The sequence below is a fragment of the Polistes canadensis genome, unplaced genomic scaffold (genome assembly GCF_001313835.1).
Source record: "Polistes canadensis isolate GaletaPanama2010 unplaced genomic scaffold, ASM131383v1 scaffold_15, whole genome shotgun sequence".
NCBI classification, from domain to species: Eukaryota; Metazoa; Arthropoda; class Insecta; order Hymenoptera; family Vespidae; genus Polistes; species Polistes canadensis.
The window spans coordinates 1,223,761-1,240,375 of record NW_014569562.1 but is presented as its reverse complement, the minus strand read 5'-3'; the positions used below and the strand labels follow the sequence as shown (position 1 = coordinate 1,240,375).

General features: G+C 29.4%; 1 protein-coding gene across 2 annotated transcripts in view; it reads left to right on the top strand.

Annotated features, from left to right (window-relative positions):
* The window catches only part of LOC106793543 (putative uncharacterized protein DDB_G0274535), a 244,820-nt gene that overhangs the window by 30,419 nt on the left and 197,786 nt on the right, over positions 1-16,615 (top strand). For both annotated transcript variants that reach the window (XM_014760557.1, XM_014760556.1), the window contains one exon: positions 371-553. The gene's annotated coding sequence lies outside the window, so the exon portion shown is untranslated. The remainder of the gene's footprint in view (positions 1-370; positions 554-16,615) is intronic.

Here is a 16,615-nt window from a genome sequence, read left to right as displayed (position 1 = left end):
TTTTCTTATCCAAAATTTTCCTAACATTATTACTAAGTTTAATTCTTAGGGATGTTTTTTTTGGACAGGTTTAAATTAGATGAACAATCTATTTATCCGTTGAACGTTTCGTCCCTATATTTGGGACTTCCTCAGCAACTCGATAGTTATGTTCACGAGTCAATCTAACATCATTTCTCATTACAGTCATAAGTATTCACTATCTTATATATAGAATCAATTTTAAACCGTTATCCTACCATAACTTTTCGAACACAGTGTTAGTAATAATTAGTAATAATAATTATAATTGTAATAACGTGCATATAGATCTCTTGTAATTCTTAGAGATAAATAATTGAAGTGGAAATTTTGTATTTTGTATTTACAGCAATCATCGTGAAACAAATTCGTCGGAAAGTTTTATAGTATGGGAAGTGTTGAAGGAAGTACGATCAGAAGGATCAACGTTACGATCTTAAAACATTGCGTGGGAAGGATTCACAGGAAGGATAAACGAGACGAGAAGTTGTTCCTGAGTCAACGAAGTGAAGTTCATAGTTGACGTGTTAAGGTAAATTTCTTAAGTGTAATATTACGCGTACATACACTTGTGCATGTGTATACAAGTTAGAGATACATAGATAAATATTTATTTATTATATGATACGCGACAATCCTAATAGCGCAAAAATGAAATTTATTAGCAATCGCATATACAATATTTGATAACGTTAGAACAACAAAAGACCACTTAATTTAACATCTCCGGATAGTTTGAATTTATTTCTTAGAGAAAGTATATCAGTCGTGTGTTTGTGTGCGTAAGGTTAATGCGAGGTGTATTAATTTGCTTTCTTTACTTTCGTGGCCATCAATCATAGTTTTCGAGCTTCCGAGCTTTCCCAGCTTTGATATTATTCGGTATATTTATAGTTTACAGGGTGGTATATATACGGTGGGATAAGAATTTCTAAATAGCCCAATATATAATTTTTCTGATTAATTATTTTGTGAATCTATTACAATTTTTTTTTCAGAGATTTTAATGTTCTTTTCTTTTTAATCTAATTAACCGCCTAGTTTTTTCTTTATGTGAAAACGAAAAAAAAATTAAAACATATTTTAGATTAATATATTAAAAATAGATAATAAAATATTATGCACCAAAAATGTGTTTTAAAAAATAATTATCTCAAATGATTAATTATTAGAGGATTAAAGTGATTTTAGATATGATGTTAAAATTTTTTGACACACCGTGTATGTAATAAAAACTTTGGATAAAATGTAAAAGCGTAAAGCTTCTGCTTTCTTTTTTTCTATTTTTTTTTTTTTTTTTACAAAAAAAAAACAACATACCTCGCCCGTTAATGGCTATAAATTATTTAACTATGCAAAACGTTTATATATAAAAGTTAACAAACTATGGCGTAGCAGGGAACCATTTTGTACGTTATTCTTTGTCTTTCTGTCTCGTCTAAAGGGAAGAGACAGAGAAAAAAAAAAAAAGAAATAAAAGAAATAAAGGAAATAAAAGAATCAAAAATTTCATTACGGATCTTCTTTTAGCGTGTGAACGCTCTTGGAGAATTTTCCAATATCGTCTGGCTATATCGAGAAATACGCAATATTCGCGATCAATGCATTCCGCTATTAGAATCTATGGCTTTTTCGAACATGACCAATCTCGTCTATTAATTTGAACATTTACGTTTACACCGAGTCGAGTCACATGACTGACATCCGTTCCCACAATAGAAATTGGATGCTATTGATATTTGCTTGTAATACAAAGTTTCAAAACTTTTTCTATCATACAAAGAAATTCATTCAGGATTGTTCCGTTCTAAACAAATGCGTACCGGTACATTTTTTTTTACGATATTTTTCTTCCACTGTGTTATACTACACACAAAAAAAAGCATTGAGTAAGGGTAACCATGTGGTAGAATGGAAACCAAAATTTTCTTCGTCAGAATTAGTTTTCGAAATTTCATTCCGATAATTTCGATTTAAACGATACAGCACATTTAGTTTATCCAATTGAAGAAGATTAGAACCAAATAAACGGTACTGTTGGATACTAGTTGTCGAATAATTACGCGAAAAATAACCGAAAAGTTGAATTTATCAAATTCGATAATTTGCGATCATTGAATACAATTTAGATTATAAATTTGAGAAAATTATTATTTATTATTTACCAATGATAACAAATGCAATTATTTTTCGAACAATAATAAAATATCGAATAATAAAATAATGTATAAAATTTGTTTCATTATAGTTATATATATAACATACGTGTACATTTATATAAATATTTCACATAATTAAAATAGATCATTAGTAAAAAGTTAGTTGAGTTAAAAGTTGGAAACAAATTTACCGATAATAATTCCAGATGAAAATGTTCATATATATATATATATATATATATATACTTCTACACATACGCACATAGATATATTATATATTTTTCCTCTCTTCCATACTTTGATAATTATTATAATTTTGCTACAAACAGGCGCAGGTTGTTGGCGGTTTTAATTAATAGTTACTTTTGAGACGTGAATGTATTTTTTTCTTTCTCTTTCTTTCTCTCTTTGTCTCGCGTATTTTGTTGTCCTTACGCGTGAATTTAATAAACCAAAACCGCGGCGTGAATTTCAGCACACTGTTGGAGACTAAAAGAGAATAAAAGAGCAAGGGGGGTACAGTGAGGAAAGAAAGAGAGAGAGAGAGAGAAAGGTAGGAAAAATATATACAGAAAGAGAGAAAGAAAAAAGTTGACTACTAGCGTGCTTACTCGCATCGCTAGTTTTCATTACGATACGAGAACTCGTTGTCGCATTTATGTCAACAGGGTATTACGAATCGAGCAATTTAAAATGAATTACGTTATCCGTTGTGTAATGTAAATCTCACTTTTACGGTCTTTCCTTCTCCCTTCTTGTTTTCATTCCACGTTTTACGTTCTCTATTCGTTCTTTTTCATTTATAATATATACATCTATTGTGTAGTATACGTACTTACATAACTAAACACGTAACTTATCTTATCGGAAGGATAGAAAATTACGGAAGAAAATTATACTGCGTAATATTATCGATTATTTTTTTTTTTTTCATTTATCCATCGACATAAATTTATTATAATATTCTCATTGTTTTTCTAGAAACGTAAATTGTATTGTAGCAGTGTTTTCAACATGTTATTTATTTTACAAATCATCTCACTACCATCGTTTTTTTATTATCATCAATTTCTTTATACGATCTCGTTTCCTGCGTAAAGATTTTCAATGTTACGCGCGTATAAAATTATAAAAACAATATATTGTCGATCAAATTTGTATTTTATCGATTCGTCGAATTGTAATTGTATATTTTTGTTTGGTTGAGCTCGCATCATTGTGTCATCGTAAAATTGAAATTTTATTTTCAAAGTTGGCTAAACTTTAAGGATTAAATTGAAATGTTTTGTGTCATTTATAAAGTTTAAAAGAAAAATTTTCAATCAATTCAATGGAATTTCGATGAAAACGTTAAATAATATAACATTGCGTACCGATTTGTTTTTTTTTTATATTAACGCATCATGTGGAACAGTTTTATTTATTTTTCATAGATATTCTCATTCCTACAAAAATTTATGGAATCAATTTAATGGTATTTTTATTTATTTTGTTTTTTTTTATTTTATTCCAAATAAAAAAAGATTCTCAATCAATTGGACTTAATTTCATCAAATCGTCAAACGACATTGCATACTTTTTTTTTCGTGATAGTAACGTGTCGCGTAAAATAAATAAAAGTAATTTATTTTTAGTGTGATGGAGAAAAATTTTATAAAATCAGTTTGATTGTTATTTTATTTACTTTGGGTCGATCGTGTTTTTATGGTACTAAAAGTAATATTCTTTTCTATTATTTATGATTTATATTAAATATTATCGATATTTTTATTTCTCTCTTTTCCAGAACGGTGTAAATATAATATTTCAATGAAAATCTTTTTCTTTTCTCTTTCCATTCTCCTATCTTCTGCTATCCCTTTCCCGTTTTTTTTTTTTCATCTGACCTTTCTTTTATTCCGGAAATGTACTATTTTTTCCTATATTTTCTCAATAAAACTCGACTCGAGAGATAAAATGCAATTTTCCATTTAACTGCTGGAATTTAATTACGTTTGCATTTCGACAACTGTATTTATATCCTAGTATACATATATTTTTCATTTACATATGGGGATATACATAATCTTTGTACACGCGTGTACATTATTTTTACACGGTGAATTTTTTATTATTTTATATTTGCTGTTTGTGTATATGCGAGCGCGTATGTGTTATGTTAGGTATATCATATTTCAGCGATATTTAAATAATTGTCGCATATTGAATGCATATATATATATATATTAAAATTAACACGTATAAAGTTTTTATTTATTACGATAAATTATTATAATTAATCGCGAAATGTGAAAAATATTAGGATGTGGATTATAATTTTAGTTTATTCTTCTTATCGTAAAGGAAAATACAATTGGTTTATTTATACGCGTGAATATTTTTTTTTCGACAAGTTAATTCGTTTTCCCGTTTAACAAGATAATAATAACTTTTATTTAATTTAACAGTACACTCTCTCACAAATATTTGTTTTGGTATTATTTTGACCAAGTACCTATCTATATTTCGTTGAGTAAATTAAAATGACAATAATTGTAAGCACATAATATAATTTGTATTTATAAATACGCTAAAAATAACCTTTTCTTACATTACACCGTTCCTCTATATCTATTTTTATTATTATATATTTATACTAAAAATTCGCTAATTAATAATTCCTATAATATATATTATATATATTTCGCGATAATTATTAATTAATAATTAATCATTATTTTTGAATGAAATGTTTAGTAAGTATTTATAATTGAAATAAAAAATGTTGAAAAATATCTAAGACATGAACATCAATCGACATCGATGATATGAATTAAATGGGGGATAAAAAGAAAACCATAAATAAATCGATTAGGTATATAACTGTGTCTCTCTTTTCTCTATTACTTTCTCGTAAGAATAAAATATGAAAAAAAAAAAAAAAAGAAAATTATTGTCCTGGCATTGTCGGGATAAAATTTATACGATTTGATAGAAACCGAGGAAAATATTGAAGGAAGAAATTCGTTTTGAATACCGATTCTCCTTGAATTTTTGTTTGAGGATAATGGCAACCATCTCCGGTTTTCGAATAGAAAAATCTATGAAGTCGTAACAGTAGAAAATGTTTGACGATGAGATGGATGAAAGAGGAGAAAGAGGAACAGAAGGAAGAGGAGGAAGAGGAGGAGGAGGTAGGATGAAGTTAAGGGAGGTAGGCTTCGATCGAAGATGCCAACAATGTCGAGAGAAACATAGGTTATGTTCTCTCCCGTTGTGTAACATTTGTCTTCCCTTCTGACAAGGCAGCAAATTGCTTTTGAGACCGTCAAATTAATGCCTTGGAGTATCTTAGTGTAACGAACCTTCTATCTTAGAAAGACACTTTTTACTCCACTTCTCTAAATTTTTTCTTTCTTTCTTTCTTTCTTTCTACTTGTTTTTTTTTTTTTTTATTTGTTTGTTACTTTTCCAAAGCTCTACTAGATATTAAAAAGAACGATGAATAATTGTCGAATTAATTTTGATGTTACTTTACTTATTGAAGTTTTTTCTTCTTTCATTTCTTTGCTTTTTTTTTTTCTCTTTCGATTGAGAATATTGCGAGTATTGTAAAAGTACAAAAAAAAAATTCAATTTAATTCAAATAAGATGATTAAGAAAAAGTTGAAGTAGATTACTACAATAGTTTATGAGGAAATAATAATTAATTGTTGAATTGATTTGATCTTATTTTGTTTATCGTGAAGTTTTTAAATTAGGAATTTTTGCAAATATAACTAATGAGTTAAAAAAATGTCAGCAGATATCTGCAATTAGTACGGGGAAGTGAATAATTACCGAGTTGATTCGATCGTGTTATTTTAAATTATTCAACACAGTTTTTAGATTAAAAATATTTTTAATTAGCTAATGAGAGTAAGAAAATCAAGCCATGTTTATTTAAATCTAATAATCCAATAGGTGTCAACAAAATTATTTATTACTCTTCTCTCGTATATAATTTAATTTTCTCTAAGAAAGAAAAGAAAGAAGAGAGGAAGATGGAGGGTAGGTTAATGAGGATAAAAAGGATGAATAGGCAATAATTAAAAAATTTCCGCCGTGGTTATTTCATTAAAAAAAATCTTATAAATTTCAATAATTATTTATTAGCCTACTCTCTCTCTCTCTCTCTCTCTCTTAATTAAATTTCATAAAAATCTAAAAGAGCAAGAAGATAATAAAGTTTTTTTTTTTTTTTTTAGAACAATTAAGATTAATGAACTGATATCGAAAAGTGTATAATCATTTAAAAATTTCTACAAAATTTCAACAATTATTTATATTATCTTTCAGGTATTCAATCAAATTTCATAAAAATCTACAAAATAACTAAAGTATAATAAATTTCTATAAAAATCAATAGCATTAATATAAATTAATAAATGAATACAATCAAAACAAAATCTTATATACATTTCAACAATTAACTATCTATTATTCATTTCCCATGCTCAATTAAATTCGACAAATATATAGAATATATGAAAGGGGGTAGTAAATTGATGAGAAGAAAGGATGCTATAATCCAAAAGTGTAATCATTTAAAAATTTATACAAAATTTCAACAATTATTTATTATCTTTCAGGTATTCAATCAAATTTCATAAAAATCTACAAAATAACTAAAGTATAATAAATTTCTATAAAAATCAATAGCATTAATATGATTTAATAAATGAATACAATCAATACAAAATCTTATATAGATTTCAACAATTAACTATCTATTATTCATTTCCCATGCTCAATTAAATTCGACAAATATATAGAATATATGAAAGGGGGTAGTAAATTGATTAGAAGAAAGGGTGCTATAAGACATCAGTATGTAAACTGTATAGGAATTTTTGGCTTATATATGAAATCATTGAGAGGCTATTGTGTTTTGGATGTTTCTAAGATTTCCCACGCGTATCGTGTCTCATAGATAAAAGAAAGAAAGAAAGAGAAAGAGAAAGAAAGAGATAGAAAGAGAGAGAAAGAGAAAACAAGAAATGCCAGAGGCGCGTTTTTTACTTTAACCGAGAAACGTTATTCCCATCGTAAAAGTTTATTTTGAAAGTTACGTTGAAACCCACCAAGGCATAACGTTTGTGGCGGAAGCTCCGCATGTACGATCAGCTTGCCCCTTGTCCGCCTTCTTCTTCTTCTTTTTCTTCTTTTTTATCTTCCTTCTTTTCTATCTTTATCTTCTTCTTGTTCTTATTTTTCTTCCCTTGTTTAGTCTTTTTCTTCCAGGTTTTACCCTCTTACATATTAAAATCCCAAGGACGCTGTATCTTTCCACTTTTTTCTATCCCCACCGCGACGTTTTACTCGAAACTTTGTCCCTTCTTTTACTTTCTTTTCTTTTCTTTATTTCTTTCTTTCTTTCTTTCTTACTTTTTTTTATTTTATTCTATTTTATTTTATTTCATTTTATTTTCCTTTTCTCGCTTCACTTAAATTCGTTTCGTCGAATTTCGTTTGGATTATTTTTTAAAACATTTATTTTGTTTTTTGTTTTTTAATCAAGAATATTAAGAAAATTTCATATCAATTCGATAATTTCCAAGAAAAATCATGATCACACATTCAGATACGTAAATAATTATTATTAATTGCTATTATATTTAATTTTCATTATAATTTCCATCGACAATTTGTTTACGCGTTTGATTAGAATATTAAAAGAATAATTATTTTAAACGTATTTAATTCATATTATTATTATTAAATAATTCGAAGATGACTCGAGAAACAATTACATCTGTGTGTACGGTGTACGTGATAATGATGAATATTCTAACCTTGTTAGAAAATCGATTTGTCGATTTAAGTATTAGACTCGCATAGTTTACCCCGCGTGTCTTTGGAGTATGTACATTAGCACAAGTTCGTTTTGAGAGTGGTGGAGGGGGTGGAGGGGGGAGGGCCTTCGTCAATGTCAATTTGTGCTCAGTCCGCGGTTTTAAGATGGTTCAGTGGTTTCCAGGAAACGATCGAGTATGAAATTCCTATGTATGGGGTTTGGAACAAAAGTCTCTCGTATTTCATTGGTCCGCGAATGCTTTTCCACGTCACACGAATAATTTTTGTTCTATCGTATTTTTGAAATTAAAGAAAATCTCTTCTTAGAAAATAACAATTTACAAATAAAATATATATATATATATAAAAAAAAAAAAATGATATTACTATTAATAGACGATTAATTTTAAATTTTGTATGCAATTTAAAAACAATGCAATTTCGTATGACACTCGTAAACGTATAAGGATAAATTTTTCACTGCAAATACGTTTTTGTATTTTTTGTTAAAAAGAAAAAAAGAGAAGTTATCCCCACTGGGGAGCGGGAGGGGGGGGGAGGGGGTTAGAAAGTAGCAACAAACTAAACGAAATTACGAGCTAAGAGTGCGAACGTGGTGATAACAAGAATATCGTCTTTTCGAAATGTGAAACGATATTTGGTATTCTTCTTACAATTTTCTACGATTCCCATAAACGAAAATAGCTTTTTTTCTCTCTCTCTCTCTCTTTCTTTCTTTCTTTCTTATAATAAAACGAAATTCTGTGTTAAAACCAATAACGAGTATTATTTTTCACACATGTTATTCGATAAAAAGAAAAACTCGATCAAATTTTATTTTCTTCTCTCTCTCTCTCTCTCACTCTTTTAAATTATTAGTAAAAATATTAGTAAAAAAGGTTAAATGAATTTTGGATCGACCGAATAATCGTCGTTCTTTTATATTTTGAGTAAACGCTCCGGTTATTATTTCATTCATAATATAAAAGATAAAGTGGAGAAGATAAAGAAAAAGAAGTGAAGTTAACGTAGGATAAAAGTACGTTTTCGATCATCCTTTTTCTATCATTTTAGTGTTTTCATAGGATGCTGTATAAGCTGGTATTGACTATCTCTCTCTCTCTATCTCTCTTTTTTTTTTTCTTTTTCCCATTCTCTTTCTTTTTCTCTCAAGAATGGGAAGAAGCGTATTTTCAGAGAAGAATGCATCGCTGTCAACGTCACTTCAAAGACTTCCACCATATCCAGACGTTTATACAGTTTTCTGGAAACGACGTACCTCGGAAAGTGCTCTTATTCTTTTTCTCTTTCTTTTTCATATATATACAAGCATAAAAGAAAGATAGAGCGATAAATATATAAGATATGTCAATAAGAATTATCACACACATTTAAAATAACTAAATACTTAAAAAATACCATTTAATAAATCACGTAACATTTTAATGGTCGTAAAAGTATCGAAAAGATAAAAAAAAAAAAAATTAAAGGAAAATTAAATATTACTCACAAAAAATAATATATATATAATAACAAATTTATACGCGCGCGAATATATTTTATCTCGTAAATGAATCGATTGAATATAATTTTGATATAGAACGCGATTAAAAGTGAATTTTAATTGACTTACAAAAACGGATGTATTACAAGATGAAGGATACGATTAAAAATTTCAAACTACGGTGAATAATTGGAATGAAAAAAAGTTAGCTAAACACGTTGACTGCATTAAAACACAATCATACAATTCCCTTTATCACAGCTATAAGTAAAACATTTCTAAAAAACTATGCATCCCTCGATACAAAAATTCATGTTGACGTGATCACAGATAAATTACGCGAAATGTGTAAGAAATTAAATAAATATCTCGTTATATAAATTCGATAAATAATACAAATCTTTCATTCTCTTAATTGTTCTCAAATCAAAATTATTCATAATCGTGTCTTATCCAATATAACAAATCTTCTGACGTATATATACATACACATACATACGAATAACAAATACATACATACATACATACATATATACAGACGATTGAACGATGACGTTGATAGGTCACAAGGGGGTTAGTAGAAAGGGTGCGAATGCGCAATACGCTAAAATCTCAACGCGATTGGCATTCGAAGCAGCGTTCTCTGTAATCGAGTGTACGTCGAACGAACAAACGAAGGAATTCGGGACGACGAAAGGAGGAGGGGGAGAAAGGGGTGGAAGGGAAAGAGGAAGAGAAGGAAATGAGAGAGAGAGAGAGATAGAATATATTCGATATCTCGATTCGTACTCTTCGATAGCAGCCGTCACCACTCGAGTTTGTTCACTCTCGAAGCTAGTTGCAGGGTGATGGAAGCTGAGAGGGTTTGTAATAGGGTGAAAGAGAGAGAGAGAGAGAGAGAGAGAGAACAAGACAAGGTGGTGGAAAAGGGGTGAACGTGGTTAAAGGGGTGACTGGTGTATGGCACTCGATTGTCGTCGTTTCTCGAGCCGCCTAATTCGTAAGCCATGCTCGAATTTCCTGCAATTTCGATCGTAGCCAGGTGTCACCAATACTCATATATATGTATGTATCCACGTGTGTATACGTTTTACGTATTTATACATGCATACATGAATACCACGACTTAGTGCATGCATGTGTGTGTGTGTTTATGTATATATTGTAGTAGTTACACCACGTGCTCGGATTTATGAGAAATAGAGCTTGGAATGTATTCGTCGATAATGTTCATCGATCGATCTATTTTAATAATGATGATTGGGAAATAGAGAGGAAAATAAAAAAAAAAAAAGAAATGATCGAACAAGTGAGACAAAAAACTAGGTTTTGCTTTTTTCCCCCATCGAGATATCGAGATATTCGTACAATTGATGCGATAATCAACCGCTCCCACAACCTCTCTCATTCCTTTCATTTCTTCTTTTAATTTGTCATTAAAGAAGAATTTTTAAAGAGATTTTTAAATAGGATGAGTGATTGTGAACGATGCGTGAAATAATTAAGGGTACTTGATTATTTATATATATATATGTACTCTTTTTTTTGTACGATAGAAAAGTATTGCTCCTTGTTGGTTATTTATCTGCGAGTTTTTGTTTCGAATTTTATAAATCATAACGATCATGTGTGAAAGTTATGAATATATAATATACAATATATTATGATCTTATAATATGGCTGATATATGAGGGAATAAGTATCACTGTAAATTACTTTAGAATTAAAAATAGAATCTATTAAACCTATAATAAAATCTAATGACAAATGGTATAAATAATTTTCATAAAAATGCTAACTAAACTATTTTCATTCCTCCCCCTTCCCCTACAGTGTCTCATAAATATTAACAAATAAAATATTTAAATCTATCACAGCACTTTATAATAAATACTTTGTTGTAAAAAAAAAGTTGCACTTCCATGATTTACAATTAGGTCATTTTGGTATTCCTCTCTTCATAAATATATCGTAAAATTTAATATCTATGACGTATGATAAAATGAAAAAAAAAAATAGAAGAGAAGTGAACAATCGATTGGTCGAGTTTTAAAAAATTTTATTGTAAAAAAAAAAAAAAGAAAATACCGAACGATACGAAAGTATAAGGGAAAAAACCTCAAATACAATTATGACGTAGCACTAATACAATTATGACGAGTAATTATTTTGTAATCACTCTTGTATAATATATATATATAAAAAAATACGTTTAATTATTAAATAATAATAATAAATAATAATTTGGGAAAATATATATTTCATAAATAAAATATACATGGAAAAATATTTGATATAAATCGAATTGTGCGATAGGTGGTAAAGTGATATGTCTCAAAATCGTGTATCATTTATCTTAGATTATCTTTTTTCCTTTTTTTTTTTTTTTTATTGTAGCTTAAAGGGTAAGGTAAAAACATGTTTTAAAAGTCAGTCTATAAATCGTCCCTTTTTCCCTACGGAAGATCTCTAATCGAGGACACTTGGAAGAACTCACTTCTAACGCTCTCTAGAATCCGTATTTTCCTCGGGTTGCATAAAACTCGAAGAAACGAATTTTCTCTCTTTCCGTCTGACTCTCTTTCTCTCTCTCTCTCTCTCTCTCTATCTATCTCTCTCTCTTCTCACTCTCTTTCTATGCATTCATCTCCCCGTGGACCAACGAAAGTAAATTACGTGTTTTCGAGCGGGAAGCCGCCACTTCTAGCACACAACCGACAGAAACTCTCCCACCGCTCGCCGGTTGGAAACTTTTCCATTTTAAATAAGAATAAATTCAGATTCCGTTCTTGCGCTCGGCGATGCTTATGACCGAGTAAAAAGAAACTTCCTCTCGCAACCAACCCCTCTTCTCTCTCTCTCTCTCTCTCTCTTTCTCTCTCCATTTGTATCTTTCCTTTTCTGGATTTTGCAAGTTACCTTGGAAATACGTGCGTGAGATAAGTAGATAGATAGATAAAAAGAGTTAGATAAATAGAAAGAAAGAGAGAGAGAGAGAGAGAGAGAGAGAGAGAGAGAGAGAGAGAGAGAAATAAATATAGCAAGAGAGAAAGGGAAAGAAAATGCATGAATTTTAAGTCCCACATTGTGAAATAGAAAGCTACGTAGAAAAAAAAGTCTATAGCATTTCTATTTTTACGTGTATGTGTTTCTACGTGGGTATATATATATATATATATTTGTGTGTGTGTTTTAGAAAGAGTGTCGCGAATATACTCGTGTTTCGATTTCTTCCACGCTCCTTCTAAAGATTTATCGCGAGTAGAGAATTTGAAGAGAGAAACTTTGTTGTTTTTTCTTTCTTTTTTTTTTTTCCTTTCTTTACCCACTTTGTACACCACCCGCCACACTCTATCTCTATCTCTTTCTCTCTCTTTCTGTTAGAAGTAGTAATACTACTTCAGCTTTACTTCCTATTTCGAAGTGAACTTTGAGTGACAGCTCAAAACGAAATTCGATTTTCGCGTTGAAACGATTTTTCGAAAAGCTGAGCTTCGAAAGAAAGAACGAAAGAGAGAGAGAGAGAGAGAGAGCGAGAGAGAGAGAGATCTCGTTTGTTAATTCATAGATCCCAATGAAAACTGTAGAAGCTGCTCGTAGGATTTATTCGTAGCTTGAATTAAACTCACTCGAAAAGTTTTCCCCTCGTTCGGATGGTAAGAGTGTCGAGAGGTAGTAAAAGAGAGGGGGTTCCCTTCTTCAAATAATACTCGGTTATTCCCTTTCATATATTTTTCTTTTCAACTTTTTACTTTTTTTTTTTTGACGAGAATTTATGAGTGTATACGTGCGTGTTTCCTTCTTTCTTTTTTTTTTTTTTTTTAATTTTCAAGCAAGAATACATGGGAGGAGAATTAAAAATATTCAATCGATCGTTCAATTGTCATTTATTTTACAATCGTTCGTAATGGTTTAATATAATTCCTATAAGTTCTATAACTGTGTTATTTAGTATCGTTTTAAATAAGAGACAGGCAGTTGAAAAAAAAGTAGGGGGGAATCTTAAGTATAAAGGTTTTATATTGTTTTAATTGTTAATAAAATCTTCTTATTATTTATTTCTGATTATTATATTTTCCCTAAAACTGAATTACAATAATGAAAACATCTAGTATTTGGTACTCGTGTATTAATTATTTTGTTATTTATCCATTAAAATAGCACACACACACACACTCTATCGCTATAATTAAATTATTATAAATATTTGTATCGAGAGAAACAAATGTTCAAAGGTTCCCTTTTTCTCTCTCGATTTTCTCCTTTCATCAGTTTCACGTAATCTCGTTAAATGAATTCTAATAATGTAGACATTTACTATCACTATTAGCATATTAATCAATTATTTGAATTTAATTTTATTTATCTATTTTTGAAATAGCAAACAATCGATAGAAATATATTATTAAAAATACACAAATAACACAAATATATCATTAATATTTTTAATAGACAAAAAATTTTCAAGATCCGTATTTATATCTTAAAACTTTATTCCATCAGTTTCATTCATTCGTCAAGGAAGAAGTCGGAAAAGGTTTGAGTAGTGGGAGGAGGGTGGGGGGGGTGTATGGTGAAGTAGTTTACGAAAGGACGTAAAAACCTTTTGGGCACTTTGATTTCTAACAAGAAATTTATCTTTCGAGCTATCTCGAAAGGTTTTTATCGCGAGGCAACATCGAGGACGGAGATCGAATGTCGTAGGTCAACAGAGTAGGAAGTACACACCGAAAGAAAGAAAGAAAGGAAGAAAGGAAGAAAGGAAGGAATAGAATGAAGGAATGAGCGAACTAAAACGAAGCAAAAGAGAAAGAAAAGAGGATGAAGGGTTACGTGGGGTTGAGTGAAATTTAAAGGGCCAGAGCCCATACCTACCAGAGAGTACATTATCGGAAGTGTGGAGAACGAAGCGAAGTTTCGTTCCGTTCATCGCTCTCGACCTGAATCGATCTCGTCGTTCGGTACGAAAAAACTTGCTGCTCAACGTTGTGCTTGACCAATCGGCCTCTTAACCTCCTTCTCTCTCTCTCTCATTTCCCCCTTTTCCGACAATATTTTTTCTCTCCCTTTATTTCCTAACTATTTTGTTTTCTCCTTCAAAAGAGATAACAAAAAGAAAAATAGAAAAAAAAAAAAAAAAATAAAAAACAACAATTATCTAACGCTCGTACACGATATAAAACACGAGTATTACTACTACTACAACGAACGGGCTTTTTTATTTTTTTTTGCGTTTTGTTTTTTAAAGGATCAATCGAAATACGATACTGACAAAATAATTTCAACATTTTTTATTCGAATTGTTTGTCATAAAGAAAAGAAATGTTACGAATTTTCTTTTTTTTTTTTTTGTACGCTCGTGTAATACTAAAGTTTTATTCCAAATGTAAAATATTCGCTAACACGAATTTGTATTAACGTTACTATTATCGTAATTGAATTAATTGTTATTTGAAATTAGATATAAAATATTTGATAACAATGTTATTAATGTTATTATATATATATATATATCCACAGATAATTTAATGTAATAATTTAATGGCGTATCTCGTGTATGTGCCATTGGTACATGTGGTTTACCCAATATTTACTTTTTACCAATATAAATGAAACCAAAATATATATATATATATATATATTATGAGAAAATAATCATATAACAATATTCTTATTTAAATATACTTCAATTTAAATCGAACGTGTATAAAATCTAATTTATATTAATTAATTCTACAAGATAAGAATGTGATCCTTATATTCATGATTATAGAAATAATGACATTGATAAATCTATTATTTATACTGTAAATATATATTAAATGAAATTAGGCAGCAAAGGATCAGAATCAGGATCAAAATAGAAAGGTAATAGGGGTAGGTTAGAAGGATATACCTCATTCCAAGTAGCATCTTTGGTTTCTGTCCTTGATCCTTTATTAAGATGAAATTCGGTCTCTCGTTATGGTAGTAAGATCCCTTTTGATTTCGCTTTATCGCGAAGGAAGTTTATAAAGGAAACGGGTGCTGTGTTACTGTTGAATGAAGATCAAGAGTGCGTTAAAGAGGAACTGAGATAGATAGATTGAGAAAGAGAGAGAGAGAGATGGATATAGTTCACAGTGGCAAGGGTTATTCCTGTTAGATGCATCACGTTAATGGCTCGAACTTGTGGTATCGAAGTGGAAATTCTCGAGTTCGTTCATCTTTCTTCCTGCTTGTCGCACTTTGACTTTCCTCTTGAGTACTCGCAGTGCTACCGACACTGACAAATACCAAAAAGAGGTCAAGAAAAAGCGAGATTTTATTATACTTAAGCGAGAGAGTTCCTTGATAGGTAGCTATTTAACAGGAACTTAGAATAATTATTTAAGAAGGAGAGAGTGGAAGCAAATGGGATAATTATTTGTTCATGTTCTTATACTGTGATCTTTAATTGTTTCCAAACTGGTCCATTCATTTCACCAATTATATTGTTTCAATTTATATTGAATACGTTTCTATTTAGCATTGTTATTTTATTTCGATTATCTAATTTTATACTCGATTAATTTATTTTCAAAATGATTTTATTATAATTGAATACGTATAATAAACTCTGCGGATAATATATTTAATTTCACAATAATATTTATAATTAATTTTATTTTTAAATAAAAGTATATATTAAAGCAGTAATCGCCATGAACTTAAATAAATAAATTTTTATGAAATTATTATTTTTTTTGTTTATTTCATAATATTAATTAATTTACTGGAATAAATTTGTTTACCACAAATAATAATATTTACGGTTTTGTTTGTTTGTTTTTTTTTTAATTTGGAATATAAAAAAGAAAAATCGTATGTTAATTGATATGTACGAGTATTCAAGTGTAACGATTGATTTTATTTATACACATTTTTGACATTTTTTATATGTAAAAATAAGAGAGAAGGTGTTGTTTGTTAGAAATAAGATCGTTGAGTGTTTGATAGAAACTAACTCGTAAAATGTAGAGAATCAATGAGATGACGTTGCTGCAGCTGGTGCTCGCACGAAAGAACTTAGTTTATTGAGAAAAAAATGTTCGTTGAAAAAAAAAAGAAACGAAGGAGAATTAGATAGAAGCTAGAA